Raw genomic sequence first — 20,340 nt, forward strand, 5'->3', positions numbered from 1 at the left:
TAGCCGATATGATGCCTGACAGGAGCTTCCATGTAGTACTGAGGCAGGTTATTGGTCGGTAGTTGGAGGGGACCGGTCCCTTCTTGGGGTCCTTGGGGATCAGGACCGTCCGGCCTTCAGTTAGCCATTCCGGGTGTCTCTCGTTAACTAGCAGCTGGTTCATTTGTGCTGCCAGACGCTCGTGGAGTGCAGTCAGCTTCTTCAGCCAGTAGGCGTGAACCATGTCGGGCCCTGGTGCTGTCCAACTCTTCATACTGGAGACCCTTTCTTGGATATCTGCCACTGTGATGGTTACTGGACCCTGTTCAGGGAGGTCGCTGTGGTCTGCCCTCAGATCCTCTAGCCACTGAGCATTGCCGTTATGGGTTGCATCCTTCTCCCATATGCTCTTCCAGTATTGCTCCGTCTCCAGCCTTGGTGGTGCTGTTCTCTTATTGTTCCCTTGCCACTGAGAGTACACCTATATATATATATATATATATATATATATATATATATATATATATAATATTCTGTAACTCTGTAACTTCTGTCGGTGCTGTGCTTTTTTGGAAATCGAATTTCCCAGAGGAACCCACCCGAGGGATTAATAAAGTTCTATCTAATCTAATCTAATCTATAGGCATTTTATTAAGGGATATGCCATGATCGCCAAGCCACTCAACAACCTCACACGTGGGTACCCATCCTCACACAAAAGTTCTAAAAATGAGACTTCTGAGAGCTCACAGTTTGATCCCAAGCACTCCTTTGGTTCCAGGTGGAGTCCTGAATGTCAGTTGGCTTTTGATACTCTCATTGACAAACTTACCACTGCACCAGTTCTAGGTTTTGCTGATCTGGCACTGCCTTGCATTCTCCACAGAGATTTGGAGGCCTATCTCCACCCACCACCACCTCCCCTGCCAGTGGCGGACTCCCTCAGGTGTCGGTGCACCTGGTTCTTTGTGTCGGGGGTGGGCGTCCGGGTACACACCGGCTCACTCCTTGGCGGCCGCTTATCGGGGCCTGGAGCCTGGGGCTCGCTCGGGCCACTTCGGAGGTGGGGTGCCCCGGCCTCTCGGCCTGGGGCTCGGTCACTCAGGCACAGCTGGCTGCCGGCGGAGCTCACGGGCGCGTCACTGCAACTCCCCCTGGCTTCTGCTCCGCGGCTGCTGAGTGAGCCCTCATCTGGGACTCTCCTCAGCTCTTTCTGGGACAGTGGCGCGGCTGCCCCTCTGTTGGTCTTCCTTGGTCTCTTGTGTTCTGGGGGCCTCTGGATGTCTGGAGTTTTGATCTCCTCCATACCTGCTTCATACCCTGGAGGACGGGGCTGTGGCTCCCCACACTCCCTAGCAGATCGTTACATGGAGAAACCTTTGGAATGCAAGCATGCTGATCCACACAGGTATGCACACAGGTGTACACACGGGTATTCACAGACGCGGACTACATTTCTTGGCTGCTGCCTCAAAGCACATTGTGTGGTGTCTATCTTGCGTGCTGCACAATATCGTTTATTACTTAGTATCTACTGATATCTACTGCTAGCTAGTTTATTGTGATGGTGCTGTTTTTTTTATTATGTTGCTCTTTGTTGTTTGCGTTCTCTTCTGCTTTTTTTCTCCATACAGGTGACCCAGGTGTTTTGTTTTTTTTGTTTTTTTTTTTTTTTTCTTTCTTCCCCCCCTTCTCACCGTCTCTTCACCCCCTTGGGTTTTCTTTCTCTCCCTCTCTTTCTTTCATTCTTTCTCCCTGTCCTGTCCCCCAGTCACGTCTGTCCCGTTTGTAGCAACTGAAAATAAAATAAATTCATAATTATAATAAAGGTCAATCAAATGGACCAATATGGCAAGGCCATGATGATCCACTTGGTAAAATAAATCCGCTTGGCATCTTTCTTGGCCTTAAGACAACAATTCTGATGGCTAAAGATCCAAACGGGACACACACAAAAAAAAAAAAAGAACTGCGGCAAACTGTTCTCCACAGCCTCCACAATGATATGGGCCACCTGGGAGTGGAACAGACCCTTGACCTTGCCAGGACTTGGTTCTATTGGCCAAGAATGGCAGTGGATATGGAAAATAAAATAAAGACCTGTGGCCGGTGTATTCGCCGGAAAAGCTTGCCAGAGAGAACTGCTCCTCTGGTTAACATTCGGACATCACGTCCACTTGAACTCAATTGTATGGATTTCCTCAGTCTCGAGCCCAATACCAGCAACACCAAAGACATCCTGGTACTGACAGATCATTTCACCAAATATGCCCTTGCCATTCCAATACCAAACCAAAAGGCAAAAACTGTGGCTAAATGTCTTTGGGAAAACTTCATCGTTTTATATATAGCACAGCCCTACGGAAAGCTAAGATACTGCGCAGGACCCTCAAGCTCCCTGGCCATCGGTAGAGGACCCGAACTTGAAGGATAGATCACCCGCAGGGGCAAGAGGGGAATTTTTATATATATGACTCTTAAAATCCTCGAATATCCGAGACAGAACTTTTGCTGCTTAATTCAGCAACAGTTCCTAATTTAACAAGGTTTGGAGCTCTTTGCTCATTTAAAAGCCCCCCCCCCCCCCCAGCTGTGTGTGTCTTGAGATTTGAATTGTTGCTTTTTGCTTTGAGACACTGTCCTTGCTTACTGTTAGGATGCCTGGGTCGTTGACCCAGGGTTTTTGAGTTTATGATATTATTTATACTTTCTAGTTTTTGGTTTCTTTGAGTTCTGTCTTATGGTTTATGTCTCTGTCTTCTTTAGTTGCGCTGTCTCCCCTATCACCTGCATCCCCTTGTCTAGTTCGCGTCTATGTGTATCCTTAGTTCCTATATCCCCGTGTCCAGTCAGTGTTTGTGTCTGCCCTGGTCCCACGTCTCTGTTCCCTCTGTAGTGCCTGCATGTGAGTCTGTGTCTTTGTTCAGTCTGTGTTATGTGTTTCCTGTTTTACTTTGAAGGTCTCTGTCTTATCTCAGTGTGTTTCAGTTTACGCTTCTTTGGTCTCGTCAGTTCTGATTTGCCCCAGCTGTGTTTCCCTCCTGTTATTCATTCCCTGATTGCTCCTTCTGTGTATTTAAGCCCTGTGTTTCTCTGTGTCCGTGTCGCGATCTACTGTTTATTTTGCTGTGTGTTTTGGCAATCCGCCGGTGTTAGTTTATCTTTGACCTTTTTTCCCCAGTTATGTTATGTTTGAGTTCAGCATTAAAGCTGTTTTGGTTTAAGTTCTGTCTCCGGAGTCTGCACCTTGGGTCCTATTCCTGTCTGCACACAGCCACACCTAACAGAAGATCGCGACCAGAACATGGACCCAGCAGACTCCATGTGGTATCAGCGACCCGCAGTTTCTGCCTTCCTCAAGGAGATCGTGAGGGAGGAAGCTGAGCATGCCCAGGAGCTCCAGTCACCTTTCTATGGGTCACGTTTGGCTTCGGGAGGGCCCCGCAGCCTCCAAACTGCCATGGCTACGGCCGAGCCAGCGCCTATGTCTCGGGCGATCAGGTTGAGCACGTGCTCATTCTCTCCGGTCGCTACACCTCCGCCTTCACCCCTGGATTACCAGTCCGACAAGAGGGTTAAGCGGCGGAGGAAGAAAGATTATGTGACGCCGGACGTTAGACTCACTCCGCTGCAGTCCTTCGCTCTGTTTTTGGGTCTGCCACGTTCTGAGCTTCACAAACTCTCTGATTCCTCATCGCAGCCCGGTCCGTTGGAGGATTTACAGCCCAGTTTGCCACCCCCCACTTCCCGGAGGAGGCGACGCTCACACCGTCACCACTCTTTTTCTGCGGAGCAACTCCCGGTGGTGAGTGATGATTGCTTTCGTTCCTCTGAGCTGGAAAGAAACTATCATATGAACACTGCTAAGACTGAGACTATTAAGACTGTTAGACGTGGTGGTGGTAGGAAGCTAAAAAAACATTTTAGAGGAGTCTGTGTTTGCTGAGCCTGCTCCTTCGCACCGTTGTGTTCCTGCTCCCAGGGCAGCTCGGGCCCAGCATTCCCCTGCACCTGTTTCAGTGCTTCAGGTGAGGGAGGCTGAGGTCCAGCTGGTCCCTGCTCTGGTGTCTAGGCTGGCTGAGCCTCTGCCTGTCGCTGCTACCGTACCAGCTCCTCGGGTGGGGACAGCAGCTGCCCAGCCGTTGGCTGTGCCTGTCCCGGCTCCCAGGGTTAGGATGACCGGCAACCAGTTAGCTCCTGCACCTGTACCTTCTCCTCGGGTGGGAGTGGCTGGTGTCTGGCAGGTACCTGCACCTGTTTCTGACCTCGCTGGAGGCTCATGTGAGCCCGTCCAGCAGTTTTCTTTAGGATCCGTAAGCTCAGACAACCTAGCCCAACCGTCTGCTAATCCACCACCTCACGCACCATTACTACCATTCTTACAAGAGTCAATACACATTAAACTTCTCTCCATAGCTCAGACTTTAGCTCACCTATCAGCTCAGTCACCTGCTCAGTTCTCACCTCAGTCATTCACTCCACCGTCTGTTCCCGCTGGGGGTTCTGGAGAACCGCTTCAGCCGTCTCTTCCTGCTGGGGGGTCCGAGGAACCGCTTCAGCCTCCTGTCTCCGCTGGAGGGTCCGAGGAACCGCTTCAGCCTCCTGTCTCCGCTGGAGGGTCCGAGGAACCGCTTCAGCTGTCTCTTCCTGCTGGGGGGTCCGAGGAACCGCTTCAGCCTCCTGTCTCCGCTGGAGGGTCCGAGGGGGGGCCCGTTCAGCCGCCTGTCTCCGCTGGAGGGTCCGAGGGGGCCGTTCAGCCACCACCGGCTCCGCCTGGTCCGGCCCCCGAGTCTGCAGCTCCGCCTGGTCCGGCCTCCGAGTGTTCAGCTTCGTCTGCTCCTGAGGTCTCCATGCTGTCTGTTCCTGCACGTCCGGTCCGGCCTGCTCGTCCTGCACCGCCTGCTCGTCCCGTCCGGCCTGCTCGTCCTGCACGTCCCGTCCGGCCTGCACGTCCTGTCCGGCCTGCACGTCCTGCTCGTCCCGTCCGGCCTGCTCGTCCTGCACGTCCTGTCCGGCCGATGACTGGACGTCATTGCTGTCATGGACGGCCCCCTGAACCACGCCGCTGCCTCCCGCCCGGCTGGCCTCCTGACCTGCTCGGTCGCAGTCGGTGCCTCCCGCCCGGCCGGCCTCCTGATCTGCTCCGTCGCCACCGGTGCCTCCCGCCTGGCCGGCCTCCTGACCTGTTTTCTGGGCTATTGGACCATCAGCCTCCGGGCCGCCCCCCTGACCTGAGGGAGGTGAGAATAGAGCCGACGAGTTGAATCTGTTTTTCAATAGATTCGACACCACAGTGTCTGCTCCCACCCCCACAACCTCACCTGCAGTCAGCCTGGAATCCAGAGCCACACCACTGTGCCAGCCTCTCTCTTCACATGTTGCCTCCTGTGAGATTCCTGACACCCCTCCCCCACCCATCACCTTCACTCAATACCAGGTTGAGATGCAAATGAGGAGACTTCACTCAGGCAAGTCTGCTGGACCAGACGGAGTGAGTCCCCTTGTCCTCAAGGCCTGTGCCCCCCAGCTGTGTGGAGTCTTTCATAAACTGTTTATGCTGAGTCTGAGTCTGCAGAGGGTCCCGGTGATGTGGAAGACATCATGCCTCGTCCCTGTACCAAAGACGCCTCGTCCCAGTGGCCCCCAGGATTACAGGTCCGTGGCACTGACCTCCCACATCATGAAGACCCTGGAAAGGCTCATCCTGGACCAGCTGCGACCCATAGTAAGACCACATCTGGATCCCCTTCAGTTCGCTTATCAGCCTCGTCTCGGAACAGAGGACGCCATCATCTACCTGCTCAATCGTGTCTACACCCATCTGGACCAGCCGGCGAGCACTGTGAGGGTCATGTTTTTTGACTTTTCCAGTGCTTTCAACACCATCAGGCCGACCCTCCTGGGCGATAAGTTAGCAGCGATGCAGGTGGATGCTTCTCTGGTGTCCTGGATTGTTGATTACCTGACAGGAAGACCACAATATGTACGTCTCCCACAGTGTGTGTCTGACAAGGTGATTAGCAACACAGGGGCACCACAGGGGACTGTCCTCTCCCCCTTCCTCTTCACCCTCTACACCACAGACTTCAGCCACTGCACAGAGACCTGCCATCTTCAGAAGTTTTCTGATGACTCTGCGGTGGTTGGATGCATCAGCAGGGATGATGAGACAGAGTACCGGGCTGTGGTCGACTCCTTTGTCACGTGGTGTGAGCAGAATCATCTGCAGCTCAACGTGGCAAAGACCAAGGAACTGATCGTGGACTTCAGGAAGACCAGGAAACACTTGACCCCTGTTTCAATCCAGGGGGTCAGTGTTGACATTGTGGAGGACTATAAATACCTTGGAGTACACATTGACAATAAACTGGACTGGGCTAAAAACACCACAGCACTTTACAGGAAGGGCCAGAGTCGGCTCTATTTTTTGAGGCGACTGAGGTCCTTCAACATCTGCCAGAAAATGCTGAGGATTTTCTATGAGTCTGTGGTGGCCAGTGCGATCCTCTATGCTGTTGCATGCTGGGGGAGCAGGCTGAGGGTCGCAGATGCCAACAGACTTAATAAACTGATCCGTAAGGCCAGCAATGTTGTGGGGATGGAGCTGGACTCCCTCAAGGTGGTGTCGGAGAGGCGGATGCTGTCCAAGATAAAGACAATGTTGGATAACACCTCCCACCCACTCCATGACATGTTGGTCAGTCACAGGAGCTCGTTCAGTGAGAGACTGAGATTACCGAAAAGCACCACTGAACGACACAGGAAATCATTCCTGCCTGTGGCCATCTCCCTGTACAACGCATCCACTTAACACACTGTTTGCTGCTACAACTACACATGTTTCTTTTCCAAATATTTATTTATAAGTGACTTATGTATGTATGTATGTATATATATGTATATATTGTACTATTCTTAGTTAGCGTATTGTCTGTCTTGTCTTAATGTTGGTTTAAAATGGAGCACTGTAACAAAAAATAATTTCCCCCAGGGATCAATAAAGTATTCTGATTCTGATTCTGATTCTGATTCTGACCTGCCCGGGTTTGGACTGTTGTGCCGTTAGCCTCCGGGCCGGCCCCCCTGAACATTTTTGAGACTATTGCCTGGGCCTCTGCGCCTTTCGTGAGCTCTTTTGTTTGTTTGCTTTTGGACTTTGCCTGGGCCTTGGTGCTGTTGTTTTGGACTTTGTTCCTGTTTTTTGTTCTGTTGCTTTCTGGGCTCCAGTGTTTGCATTTTTTTTTGTTTTTTATTATGTTTGATCGTTAGGCTTAGTTGAAAATCTCCATGCCACTGTAAATCAGATATCATCAAACACTGTGCTGAGAAAAAAAACTAATGTCAAATAATGTAATATAAGGTAATGGTATTTCAAACGAGAGTTCATTAAGTTGCAGTCCATCAAATTAATCAAATCAGTTTTGGACTAACTTTATAATCAGATGTCTTCTTATTTTAGATTCTTAATGAATGGCCAGATTAGGTATCTATCCATTCATCTGTAAAGACTTGGCGGTCTTTATCCTTTAAGCATTTTGTGCTTCCCCCTCAGCACTTGGCTTACACTCTGCATGTATTTAGCTGTTGTGGCTTTTCCTAGCGTAGTGGTGGTGGTAGTGCCGCCCCTTCGGTTCTGACTACCTTCCCTGTCTTTGTTACCATCCGATTACATATCGTCAGTCTGAATTACATTCTGATGTCATTACTGTAGATCCTAGTGGTGTTGAATTGATTGGTCATATTCCCAATGAAGGCTCGTAGGGTTGTTTTGGTCTTATAAAGTTCTAGGCATACCAGGATCCATGTGTGAGGCATTGAGTTATAGGTTTCTTGTAGTCAGTCCAGACAGTGCACCAGTCTGGAGTGACTGCTCTGTCTACCAGGAGCTGGTGTTTAGCCCCTCAAGTGTTTCTCCCAATTCCTTTCTGGGCCCTGCTCGTGTATTGTTCATTTTAGCCACTACGATGCCTTTCAGGAGCTTCCATGTAGTGCTGGGGCAGGTTATTGGCCAGTAGTTGGATGGGACTAGTCCCTTATGGGGGAGGACTGTCCAGCCTTCAGTTAAATATTCTGGGTCCATCCCATCCATAAGCAGCTGGTTCATTTGTGCTGCTAGACACTCATGGAATGCAATTAGCTATCATATCATGACCTGACACTGTCCAACACTTAATGCCTTTTTCTTGGATGTCACTGTGATAGCTACTGGATCCTGTTCAAGCAGGTTGCTATGATCTGCTGTTAGCTCGCCCATATGGTGTCCCAGTATTGCTCTGTCTCCCATCTTGGCAAGGCTGTTCTCATATTGTTCCCTTGCTGCTGAGAGTACACAATGGATGGTTCAGCGGAGAACAACTGGTTTATTCTGCTGACTTCTATCTCTCTGGTATACTTCTTCAGGTGGGTAACCAAGGCTACGACTCTTTGCTTGTTTCCAAGGCCTCAGGAATAGACACCTTGCTGTGTTTTTAAGGCACTCCTTTCTTCATCACACCTTTCTGCAGTTCCGATAATTGGCTAACTTCCCTCTGTGCTGCCTTCATTTTGACCTTAGCCCAGCATCTTAAGGATCACTGTTGCCTGGTGTAGATCAGCTGGATGGTTTCAGTGAAGGTCGCATTAGGAATTGTCTGTAATTCTGCACTGACATCTTCTAATAGACTTTCAGAGGGTACCTTATGTAGTCTAAGTAATCAGCCACAAGGGTCCTGGTTTACAGACAATCAAAATAAGAAGACAGCCCACTTTGACCACAGTGGCACCACACATGTGCCTGTAGGCTACAAGGAAGCCATGTTTACTGGGTGGAAACAACAACAGTGTACAATATGCAGCAGAGACCATGACACACAACCTCTGTACACATACAAAATATGGGTTAGACAAATGAGATCCTCTTCCTATTAGAAGGGAAAGAATGGAGGTTTAGTGGACAAATTAGACTCTAAAACACCAAACCCATCTTCAAACGCACTAAGGTCCAGTTCTCTATATTGTGAATATTCTGAGCAGGAGTTTAATGTATGTTTTGCAGTACAGAGAAGACAGAGTCTCAGCATGCTGGTCAGCTAATTAAACGAATGCTTGGCCTCGGCAGCAGTTAATGCTTTTCAATTATGAATGAGAAAGATGGGGTGAAGAGGGCAGTGCAATCAATGGGAGGGAAGGTTGTATGGATGGACGTAGGGTTGGTGCAAAGACAGAATAATAAAGGATAAGAAATAAGAGAAAGAAATGAGAGAGGGGATGGAGGGGGAAATCAAAGAGAAGGACGAGTTTGAAATCACAAGCTAGGGGAAGAAAGAAAAGGAGAGACAGAAGGAGAATTGTTTTCAAACAAACAGGCAGAGGTTCACACTGGATGTTGTGTTGGTGTTTTGCTGCTTTGAACGAGACAGTAGAGGGTCTAATTTAGTGTCAGTCTGGCTGAATCAGGCCCTTTGGCAACATGGCACCCAGTGTTTGTTTTGGTCCACCTGACAGCCAGAGGCACCTCTGTTTATCTCTCTTTCTCACTGTCTTTCTGTCTCTTGTCACATCTTTGTGGGTTTAAAAGTCATTTTTCCTCTGCTGCTGTCACCTGTTGTTTCTGTTTGACCTCACATTTTGTTGTCTATCTTTAGAACAGAGGAGAATGCCTTTGTTTCTGTCTCTCTTGATCCTTCTCCTTTCCCTTCATTTGAGTCTACTGAAATGAGTCTTATGTAATTACCAAAACAATCTCAAGAAACCTAATAAGAGGAATTGAGCTCCAAGGCAGTTTACAAACTTATTGATTTTAGATTTACCATTCAAAACTCTCATTAATTTTTCAAACAGCTGATTTTCATTTCACACAGTAGCAAGCAATAGCAGCAGGCTTCTCATTTCTAGCAATATAAAGTGTGATCTTTAAGTATTGGAACTCTAAACACAGAGGCTTACATGTACAGCAGAGGGAGGGATGCGAGGGTGGGGTAGGGTAGGTACCACGAACTATTTTTAACCTCAAAATTTGCTAGCATTCCTAAAAAGTTACATTTTTAAAGTTTATTTCAAACCACCATATTTCCCATTAATGAGCCCACTGGCACTGTCATTTGTAAGGGCCAATGAAGAGTCAAACTAAAATGACTTGCAATCATCTTTATATTCTTGTTTATATATTGTTGTAAGAACAACAGCAGAGTGTGGCTGAATTTGCTGGGTGATGATGTCAGACAGCAAGCATCTACAAAATGGCAAGACTTGAAAAACTACCTCCCTACAGCTTGCTTTAGTCCTATGTATGCCAGTTCCCGTTTTCCCAAATCTTTACAGTGGAGGTGGAAAATTCAAAGTCAGCACGATCCATAGATGGGAATTTGTGTGTCTTCTGGCCATTTGATTTGAGAAAATTAGAAATGGTCCATGTTTGATTTTTAATCTCTCTGATTCATATGTTGAGGGAGTTACTTGATAGGCTTGGAACAAATACACCTTTTCTTTTCCAAGAATGTTATAATGTTATAAATGTTATAAGCCTACACTAATGTGAAAAGATAAAAAAGCTGCTATGGATACACACTGCACATAGACAACAACTGAGTCCTATTTGTTTATCTTTTGGAAATATAATACATAAACAAGGAAGTTTTTGCTGACTGACTGATTATTTGTTGTACTGACAAGTATAACTAAATGATTTTACCCAAAAATAAAATGACTGTAAAATACACTGTTTATAGAACCACATTAGTCAAAATAGACTGGTATTTTATGACCATTGGTGGAAAATTATCAGCGAAACATAGGATTTACAATGCTATTCATTTTCTTCAGTAAGAAATCTTGTATCATGGCTGCTACTACTACTTTTACTTAGTTTTTGTTAAATAAAAAATCTCATCGGGTAATATCTCATGTTTTATTACTTATCTGAAGACCTGAAGGGACCAGACTTTTTTTCAATTATGTAAAAATCACATTTACATGATATACTGTAACTAGAACAGTGCAAAAATACAACACATGCCAGTCTCATAACAATCAGCTCAGCTTAGACTTAACAGAACTGTGAACACATGCAGCTACAGTAGCCACGAAGAGGTGAACTCTCTCTGAAGGATACACAAATCTGTATCCAATGCTGCATATGTAGTACAGACACGTAAGCACATACTGTATCTATAGACAAACACACAGAGCAACTACAATCTCTACCTCGCACACACACACACACACACACACACACACACACACACACACACACACTGAATTAAATTAGTGTACAGCTTGGCACTTGTGCCTCTCTGGCCCCCAACCTGCTGGCTGATTCAATTTTCTGGGCAAATCTGCCGCCAGTGACCGCTAACATTCACCTTTAGATGGAGAGAGAGGGAGAATATGTGAGTGAGAGAGGGATGACTGAGAATGACTGAAAGAGAGAGACAGGGAGAGCATGGCTGGGTTTGGCAGGGTGGAAGAAGCAAAGAGTAGGTGAGGGAAAAAAAAACCCTGGACTGTTGCTGCATACTTCAAGAGTTAGCTGGGGGTGTGGGATGAAGGTGCGTGCCAATAATATTCCTGAAGGGAAGTGGATGGAAAGGAGAATCTGCCAACACTCGGGTTTACTCCAGAGAAAGCACTGGGCAAGCACAGAAAAAAGTAATACTTTAATTCTGAAAACAAATAAGCAAAAAAGTCTAACGCACTGTCTTATTATGATCTTTCTTGGCTCCTTGTTTTTTATTAATTATAAATGGAGCCTTTAGCTTTTTAAATGCAAATTTGGAAAAAAAAAGTTTTCAGAGGACTCTATGCAGCGCTGTGAAAACTTTACGCAAGCTCTCTTAAGGTCTCTCCACACCATTTCCGCCGGGTTTAAGTCTGGACTTTGATTAGGATGTAGCTTTTATTTCACAGATTCATTATGTTGTAGATGTACAGGGTGGGTCATTTATATGGATACACCGTAATAACATGGGAATCAGGGCTGGACTGGGACAAAAAATCGGCCTGGGCATTTTGACTAGAGACCGGCCCACCAAAAATGTGACGTCATTCAGGGGTAAAACCGCAAAGGATTCTGGGAACTTGTGGCAAGAGGTACTAGCGCATGCAGGCTTTCAATTGAACTCAGTTACACAGCGATAAAAAGAAACACAAAAAATGGCAAGAAGCTGTTGTATTATTAACTGCAATAGCCGGTGTTGTGCCAAAAAGTGATTGTCTGCCAAAAACTGATTTCCGGTATTTGCCAAAAACTGATTGCTCGTATTTAAATTGCTGTAAGTAACTTGTTGGGCTATAATATGTGAAACATATGTCAAATGCGTCCCTCGTGGATGACATGAAGTCATCTCTCCATCTCTCTCTGCTGCTCTTCTGTCTCCTCTGTCACAGATTTCTCCACTTTTGATGATAAATCAGCCTGGTGCAACATGTAAGGATTGGCACAATTTGTTAAGGTTTTGAGGAGTTTGAGAAACTAACCTTAAGCATAAAATAAAATTTACTATCAGTAACTTCATAGCACCTGGCCCAGCAGTATATAAACTCCGTCATGCTAGCTAGTACGCAGTACCAGTTATTCTAAGCGACTGTAAAAAGTCAGCACAACGAAAACAAACTACAACTAAACTTGGTTTATATCTGACACAGAGAGACAGCAGGTCATAACTTCTTATGTGAAGTTCAGTTCCTCTGCCACTATGACCGGCGGCCGCCTCGGGTCTTTCCTCCTCTTGACTCCCCTTTCCCTTATCCACCTGCTGGCCTCCACCACTTGCTGATGTTGCTAAATCTGTGGAAGCTATGCCATAGCTACCACCAAACAATTCAGTTATTTTTACACATTTGGCAACGTCTGCCTGAAGGGCTTGTTTCTTTTTGGCCCTAATTTTTTCTGCACCTCCATTTTCTTTAGTTCGTCTATAAGATTGCTAAACAAGGGGGGACCTCCTCGGCTGTAATTGGTCCAGCCGAGAGTCGATCATGACCAATTGGCCAATCCAACACCTTTCATTATTTATACCCTTCCAAAAAAAAATAAAAAAATCGATCGGCCCATAAAAACAAAAAATCCCGATGCCCCCAGTCCAGTATGCCCGATGGCCAGTCCAGCTATGATGGGAATGGTTGGTGATATTAAAGTCCTGTTTGTGGTACATTAGTATATGTGAGGGGGCAAACTCCTCAAGATGGGTGGTGACCATGGTGGCTATTTAGAAGTCGGCCATCTTAGATACAACTTTTGTTTTTTCAATAGGAAGAGGGCCATGTGACACATCAAACTTATTGGTAATGTCACAAGAACAACAATTGGTGTGCTTAGTTTCAACGTAACTTTATTCTTTCATGAGTTATTTACAAGTTTCTGACCACTTATAAAATGTGTTCAATGTGCTGCTCATTGTGTTGGATTGTCATCTGGGGTCCCTCATCGAGGAGAAGAAAGTGGCATCATCAGTGGAGATAAGCTCCAGAACTGGGCAGGCGGCGGCAGCATTCGCTTCCCTGTGCTGGTGTGTCTGGAAGAAGAAGAAGAACATCTCATTGGCGACAATGATCCGCCTTTACCGAACCCTGATCCTGCCCATTCTACTTTACAGCGCGGAGACGTGGACAATGCTCAAACACGACCTGAGCAAGCTCGAAGTTTTCCAAATGCGTTGCCTTAGATGCGTTCTCTGCGTTTCCCTTTGCGACCATCATTCGAATAACACCATCCTCACCAGCTGCGGCAGCAAACTGACGATCGGCGACCTAATCCAGCGCCGCTGACTCCGTTGGTTTGGCCACATTTGTCGAATGGACCCGAGCCGCTACCCCATGGCCTACTCTGGTTGACCCGCCCCACCGATTGGAGGGTGCATCGAAATGCACCAAAGAAGACATGGATGAAACAAATCCAGGATGATTTTAAGGCCCTTCGACTTGACCTCGAGCAGGCAAGAACCATCGCCTTAGATCGAAAAGCGTGGAAGATAATTGTTGGTCAAGCAAGAGAACCTGCGGCACCTACAGCAGCGTACTGGTTGTGCGGCAGACCACCGCCGCTGGTCGCCCGCTAAGTACAAGAAGAAGTGTTGGATTGTCAATGCAACCCTCTTCTCCCACTCTTCACACACTGATAGCAACACCGCAGGAGAAATGCCAGCACAGGAATCCAGTATACGTAGTTTCAGGTGTTGCACATCTCGTATCTTCACACCATAGACAATTGCCTTCAGATGACCCCAAAGATAAAAGTCTAAGGGGGTCAGATCGGGAGACCTTGGGGGCCATTCAACTGGCCCACGACGACCAATCCACTTTCCAGGAAACTGCTCATCTAGGAATGCTCAGACCTGCACCCATAATGTGGTGGTGCACCATCCTGCTGGAAAAACTCAGGGAACGTGCCAGCTTCAGTGCATAAAGAGGGAAACACATCATCATGTAGCAATTTCAAATATCCAGTGGCCTTGAGGTTTCCACTGATGAAGAATGGACCCACTATCGTTGTTCCCCATATACCACACCAAACCATCATTTTTGTTGTGCCAACAGTCTTGGAGGGATCCATCCAATGTGGGTTAGTGTCAGACCAATAGCGGTGGTTTTGTTTGTTAACACCATTCACATAAAAGTTTGCCTCATCACTGAACAAAATCTTCTGCGTGAACTGAGGGTCCTGTTCCAATTTTGGTTTTGCCCATTCTGCAAATTCTGTGCGCTGATCTGGGTCATCCTCGTTGAGATCCTGCAGTAGCTGGAGTTTGTAAGGGTGCCATTTGTGAGTAGCTAATATCCACTGAAGGGATGTTCGACTAATGCCAATCTCTCGTGACATGCGGCGAGTGCTGCGCTGTGGGCTCTTGCTGAATGAAGCTAGGACAGCCACTGATGTTTCTTCATTAGTGACAGTTTTCTTGCGTCCACATTTTGGCAAATCCAACACTGAACCAGTTTCACGAAACTTAGCAAGCAGTTTGCTAACTGTAGCATGGGAGATGGGTGGTCTCATAGGGTGTCTTGCATTGAAATCTGGTGCAATGACCCGGTTACTGCGTTCACCAGATATCAACACAATTTTGATCCGCTCCTCACGTGTTAACCTCTTCGACATGTCAATGGCTGTGAACAAAGAGAAACTTGTAAATAACTCATGAAAGAATAATGAGGGACCCCAGATGACAATCCAACACAATGAGCAGCACATTGAACACATTTTATAAGTGGTCAGAAACTTGTAAATAACTCATGAAAGAATAAAGTTACGTTGAAACTAAGCACACCATTGTTTCTCTTGTGACATTACCAATAAGTCTGATGTGTCACATGGCCCTCTTCCTATTGAAAAAACAAAAGTTGTATCCAAGATGGCCGACTTCTAAATGGCCACCATGGTCACCACCCATCTTGAGGAGTTTGCCCCCTCACATATACTAATGTGCCACAAACAGGACTTTAATATCACCACCCATTCCTCTGTTATTACGGTGTATCCATATAAATGGCCCACCCTGTAGATGATGCTGTGCTTTCACTTACTGTCCTGACTCAATTTCAGCCACGATTTAGCAGTTAGACAGATGTCGGTAGAACTGACTCTACAGTATTTTGTTGTTTTTAACCATTAACTCCTCTGAATAACAAAGTGCAGTCACTCTTTGACTGAAAAACAAGCTCAAATCATCACTGCTTCATCACTGTGCATCACTCTTGATGGAAATGGACATTGTACCAGTGTGGTGCTGGGCATTATGGCCAAACATCTCTACTTTTTGGACTCATCAGTCCAAAAGATACTGCTGCACATGTCTTGTGTTTGTTCAGATGTAACTTTGCAAACCTAATCTTAATCCTGGCAACCCTTCCAAATAAGCTTTACATGTTCAGCCTTTCTCTTATTGCACTCTTGGGAACTTTAACATTTACATGCTGACTGAGGACTGTACAGTCCTAGAGGCAGACATTAGGTTTTTGCAGTTACTCTGACCATTGTACAAGTCAGACTGTGAATTTGCTGAGGCGCCACTTCTGGGAAGATTGTGTCATCGTAACAATCATTTGAATGCTTCAGACCAGCATACTGCCAAGAGTTCTGCTTTTAGAAATGTGGTCACACTTATTGATGATCAGTGTTGTGTGTATGATAAAAAAGAGAGGGGCAGATAAGAGGAAGGAGAGGTCATCTCTCTGATTCTGTTAATTGGAGGCTTTTGGGAAAAGTAACCTGAATGCTGCAATTCTGTTCCTCCAGAGAGTATGTGTTAGCACAGACAAGCAGCAGATATCCTTACACACTGTCACACAGTCCCATGTATATCTTAGAAATAAAAATAAAAACATATATGTTAAATCAGCTTTGACACCCCCCCCCCCCCCCCCCAACTACAGTAGCTATGCAAACAACAACCAGTTTGATTCATGAGAACTACAAAAGTACAGATGTCTATTTTTCAGCCTGTTTTAAAAGATCAGGTGAGACAGGAATTAGCTGCACATAAAGCTATAAAACCTAGAAATGTGCAGATCAGAACCAGAAACTCAGTCTGTGAGTCTGGCTGACCTGTAAATTCCTCTAACGTTATATTTGTTATATCAGACATTTTACTAATATGCTTTCATTCCCTGATTTTAGAATTATTACTGATTGTCCAAACTCTTCTCAATTTATGTACTGTCTGCTCTCTCATTGAGCACAGCAGAGAAATCACAATGCAAGCCATGTCTGAGAACCTTTAAATTCGTTGTTGAGTATATAACATGCCAGCCCAAGATCTAAGAGCCCTGCCTCAGCACACAGCACCTTTTCCTGTTAAATCTATGAGTTAATGGGCTTTGCTTTTGCTTTCTGAAAACCACATCCCTTGTCATCTCTTAAAGGTGGATCTATACGAACTGTGAAAAAGGTAAAATGTCTCAAAGCAGACAGGCAGTCAGACAGAAAGCAGAAGAAGCAAACCGTGAGAAAGACAGAACGATACATTGATAGACAGATAGAATGACAGAGAGGCAGGTGTAGGGGGGGCGTGGAAACAGAGGAGGTCACATATGCTCACTTCCATAGACATAAGCCCTGATTAAATTGAGTGTGTAGTAGCTGGCCGCTTTTCAGGTGTGTGTGTGTGGGGGAGAGTGTGAGTCCTGTAATATTGTTTGTAGTCCCATGGGCTGTAGCTGAGCAAACTCAATCAACTCCCACTCACCTCTGTGGCCCTCCCTCCACTGTCAGGCCAGGACTAGACACTGGCCTGGCTTCTCCTCTGAACTGAGCGAGAGCGTTTTCACTGTGTGTATGAGTATGCATTGTGTGTGCCTGTGCGGGGGCGTGTGTTCAGGTGTGTCCTTGAAAGAATCAAAAGCCTCTGCAGATTGAATGCATTAGTATGAGAGACAGGTTTTCAATAACTCTAGCTTGCACGTGTGTGTTTGTCATGCTTACAAGATTAAAACCAACATTTTCTTATTCCTACTCTATTTTTCCCCTCTGAGTTATTATTTTTTGTTGATCTGTCACCCGTATTGAATCCAAACGATGGGTTTACGAGAGTATGGGCATGTGCACGCGACCTCTACCATCGCGAACCTCTGGCCACACATACACACCTGTCAATCAGAGACATCTACCATCAAAAGCGTCTGCTGTGCTAATTTAAGGTCTACTTGCAAAGAGAGAAAAATCAGCACATGCAGACAGGTTGCACTGGCAAAGACAACACCAATCAATCAGCTGATCAATCATAATTGGCTTATTTGCATATTTGCCACATATTCAAAATCATCCTTCATTTATGCAAATGTGCAGCAGAAAACGAGCTCCAGGGAGAGAGGGAGAGGTCAGGACTGAACTTGGACCTGTTGGTTGCTGAGAGATCAAATTAGAGCTTTATTTAGATTTATGCAGATCTTAACAGTAATGATATACAGCAGGCACGGTGCCCTTGGGTGTCAACGAAGACATTAATGCATCTACGGCCAGAGACACACTGTCCCACTATTCAAATACTGTGTCTTTGAAATAAAGACAAACCTGTAAGCCTCATTTGTACTGCACCCTAAAGCAGGATTCATATATTCATGTCACTCGGGTCTCATGACTGAAACATTATACTGCAGGGCTCTCTCAGAGTATGTCAGACAGGGCTCTCTTCTAGACACTCTAAACCCACTGGCAAAATGTACTTTTCAAATTTTTTCTTAATTTTAAATATGTTCATATTGTCTATTTTGTAAAATGTTCAGATTGTCTATTCTTATTTAATTCACTTAATGTACAGAATTCACCTGCTTGCTTCATACAATGCTACTACTGCACATTCACCTAATGTATATAATATATAATGTTCTTCTTCTCTCCCCCTTTTGCACATTTCACTGCGTGTTATACTTGTATAACTATGCATGTGATGAATAAAGAATCTTGAAAAAAAAAGCAGGTAGTCCCACGGTTGCCCCGCCCCCCCCCCCCCCCCCAAAAAAAAAAAAAAAAAAGTCAAGATAATTCTAGGAAATTCTCCTGTCAGTGAAAATCTGATTTACAAATACACTAATAAACCATCGAGTAATGAGATAATTATACACAGTTTATTTACCACTACTCAGTGCTGCTAGCGTTTCATGTTGTGGGTAGTTGCTGAATTTATCACCAAAATCTGCTTTGCTAAATAATGACCTTGCCCAACAGCAAGCAGTTTTGACAGCACCTATTATTGAGGTAAGTGTGAAAGTCCAGAAAGGAAGATGCTGCAGGACTTAATACATTTGCTGTGTTGTAAAAAATATTTTTATTTCGCCGTAAGTCAAAGTGCAAACTGCTCCACAACGGGAATGGTAAAAAAAACAACAGGAGGTGAAGAACAGTGCAAACACTCTTTAAAAGGCCGAATGGGAAACAGGAAGACCGGAGAAACCAGAAATAATCTCACACAGTGCTTCAGTCATTTAGCTTACTAGCCAGCTCTGACTTGGCTTGAAGTCAGTTGGACTCAGCCCGGACTACCTACTGACTACGATCACTGGCTTCATAACTTTTAGGGACACATTGTCAACATGTAGCCAAGCGATGGAAGATTTCCAGTTTGGTGGCCCAAGGATTATCTCTTTGCACTTTACAGATGATGTAGTGCTTTTGTTTTCATCCACCAGGGACATGGAGCGCTCACTGGAGCATGTTGAAGCCAAACAATAGGAATGTTAAAGAATGAGAATTAGCTCTGCCAAAGGTGAGGCTAGGAGGTCGTCAGGAGAAAAAGGATGGAGTGCCCACTCCAGGTCAGTGAGGAGTTTCTATCCCAAGCTTTAACTATCTTGGAAGACAGATTGCTGTGGCATCTACAGACATGCACATGTTGTACTGGTCTTTTGTGGTGGTGAAGGAGCTGGCCAGGAGCCGTGGTAGTAACTGAAAAAATAAGACTGTGGCTATAAGCACTTGAAATGTCCTTCTTTGGTGTGTTGGCTCACCCTTTGAGATCATAAGCTCTGTCATTTGGGAGCTGCTCAGAGTTGCTTCTCCATACCAAAAGGATCCAGATGTGATGGGACAAGCATCTAATTAGGATACTCCTAGGCACTGCTTAGGTGAGGTGTTTTGGGCACCTCCTTCCAGACGGAAACTCTGGTGTTGACCCAGGACATGGTGAAAAGTTTACATCTCTCCGCTATCACTAATGCATCAGCGTCCCCAGGGAATAGCTAGAGGAGCGAAAGCCAGGAAAAGAGAGGTTTGGGCATCTCTTTGGCTGCCCCCACAACCCAGACCTGGATATGTTGCAGGAAAGGTTAGATGGACTTGCTAATCGCAGTAATTTAAAAAACTGTCTCCCTGTGATGGGTCCCTATATCCCTATTCTTTAGGACCACAGATGTACTTGGCAAAAATGCACAGAGGAATTCTATATTCTCATGTTATTGGGCCATGACAAAGTGCATTCAGCAGGCCTACCACCAGAGTCATTGGAGGTATCATTGTTGTCGTCATCACCATCATAATCATCTGGGGTAAAGTGAATATACCTTGGGCTATATCTGTCCACCTCTAACACAAATAAACACATGGAAAAATTAAGAATAAGTGAACACGTGATTATCACTAACTACTATTACTATTTTTAATTTTTTAATATAACTGGAATCACACTCTGTAACACTTTATTAGTAATGTCTTAGTCTATAGTGTTGATTAAATGCATAAAATTTTATGCAGGAAAATTATTTGGTTATATTTTCACCATATGATCCTATTACGGGCCTGCCTTTGATTTCAGATGTGATGCCAAAGAACATAAGGAAATGAAAATTAGATTTTAGATGGAAGAAAATAAGTCCTGCCCGCTGAAAGATTATGTGTATACGTTTTCACACTGTGCACAACTGTGTTGGTTACATGTAATCTATAAAATGTGTACTAAG

The 20,340-nt window shown here is 45.6% G+C and overlaps 1 pseudogene; it reads left to right on the forward strand.

The window, feature by feature from the left end:
- The first annotated feature begins 8,311 nt into the window (after window positions 1-8,311).
- The window catches only part of LOC146704127 (uncharacterized), a 30,264-nt pseudogene continuing 18,235 nt past the window's right edge, over window positions 8,312-20,340 (forward strand).

Source organism: Copadichromis virginalis, linkage group LG7 (genome assembly GCF_057382275.1).
Source record: "Copadichromis virginalis isolate Kocher_CV1m ecotype Utaka linkage group LG7, C_Virginalis_male_GT1.1, whole genome shotgun sequence".
Lineage (NCBI taxonomy): Eukaryota > Metazoa > Chordata > Actinopteri > Cichliformes > Cichlidae > Copadichromis > Copadichromis virginalis.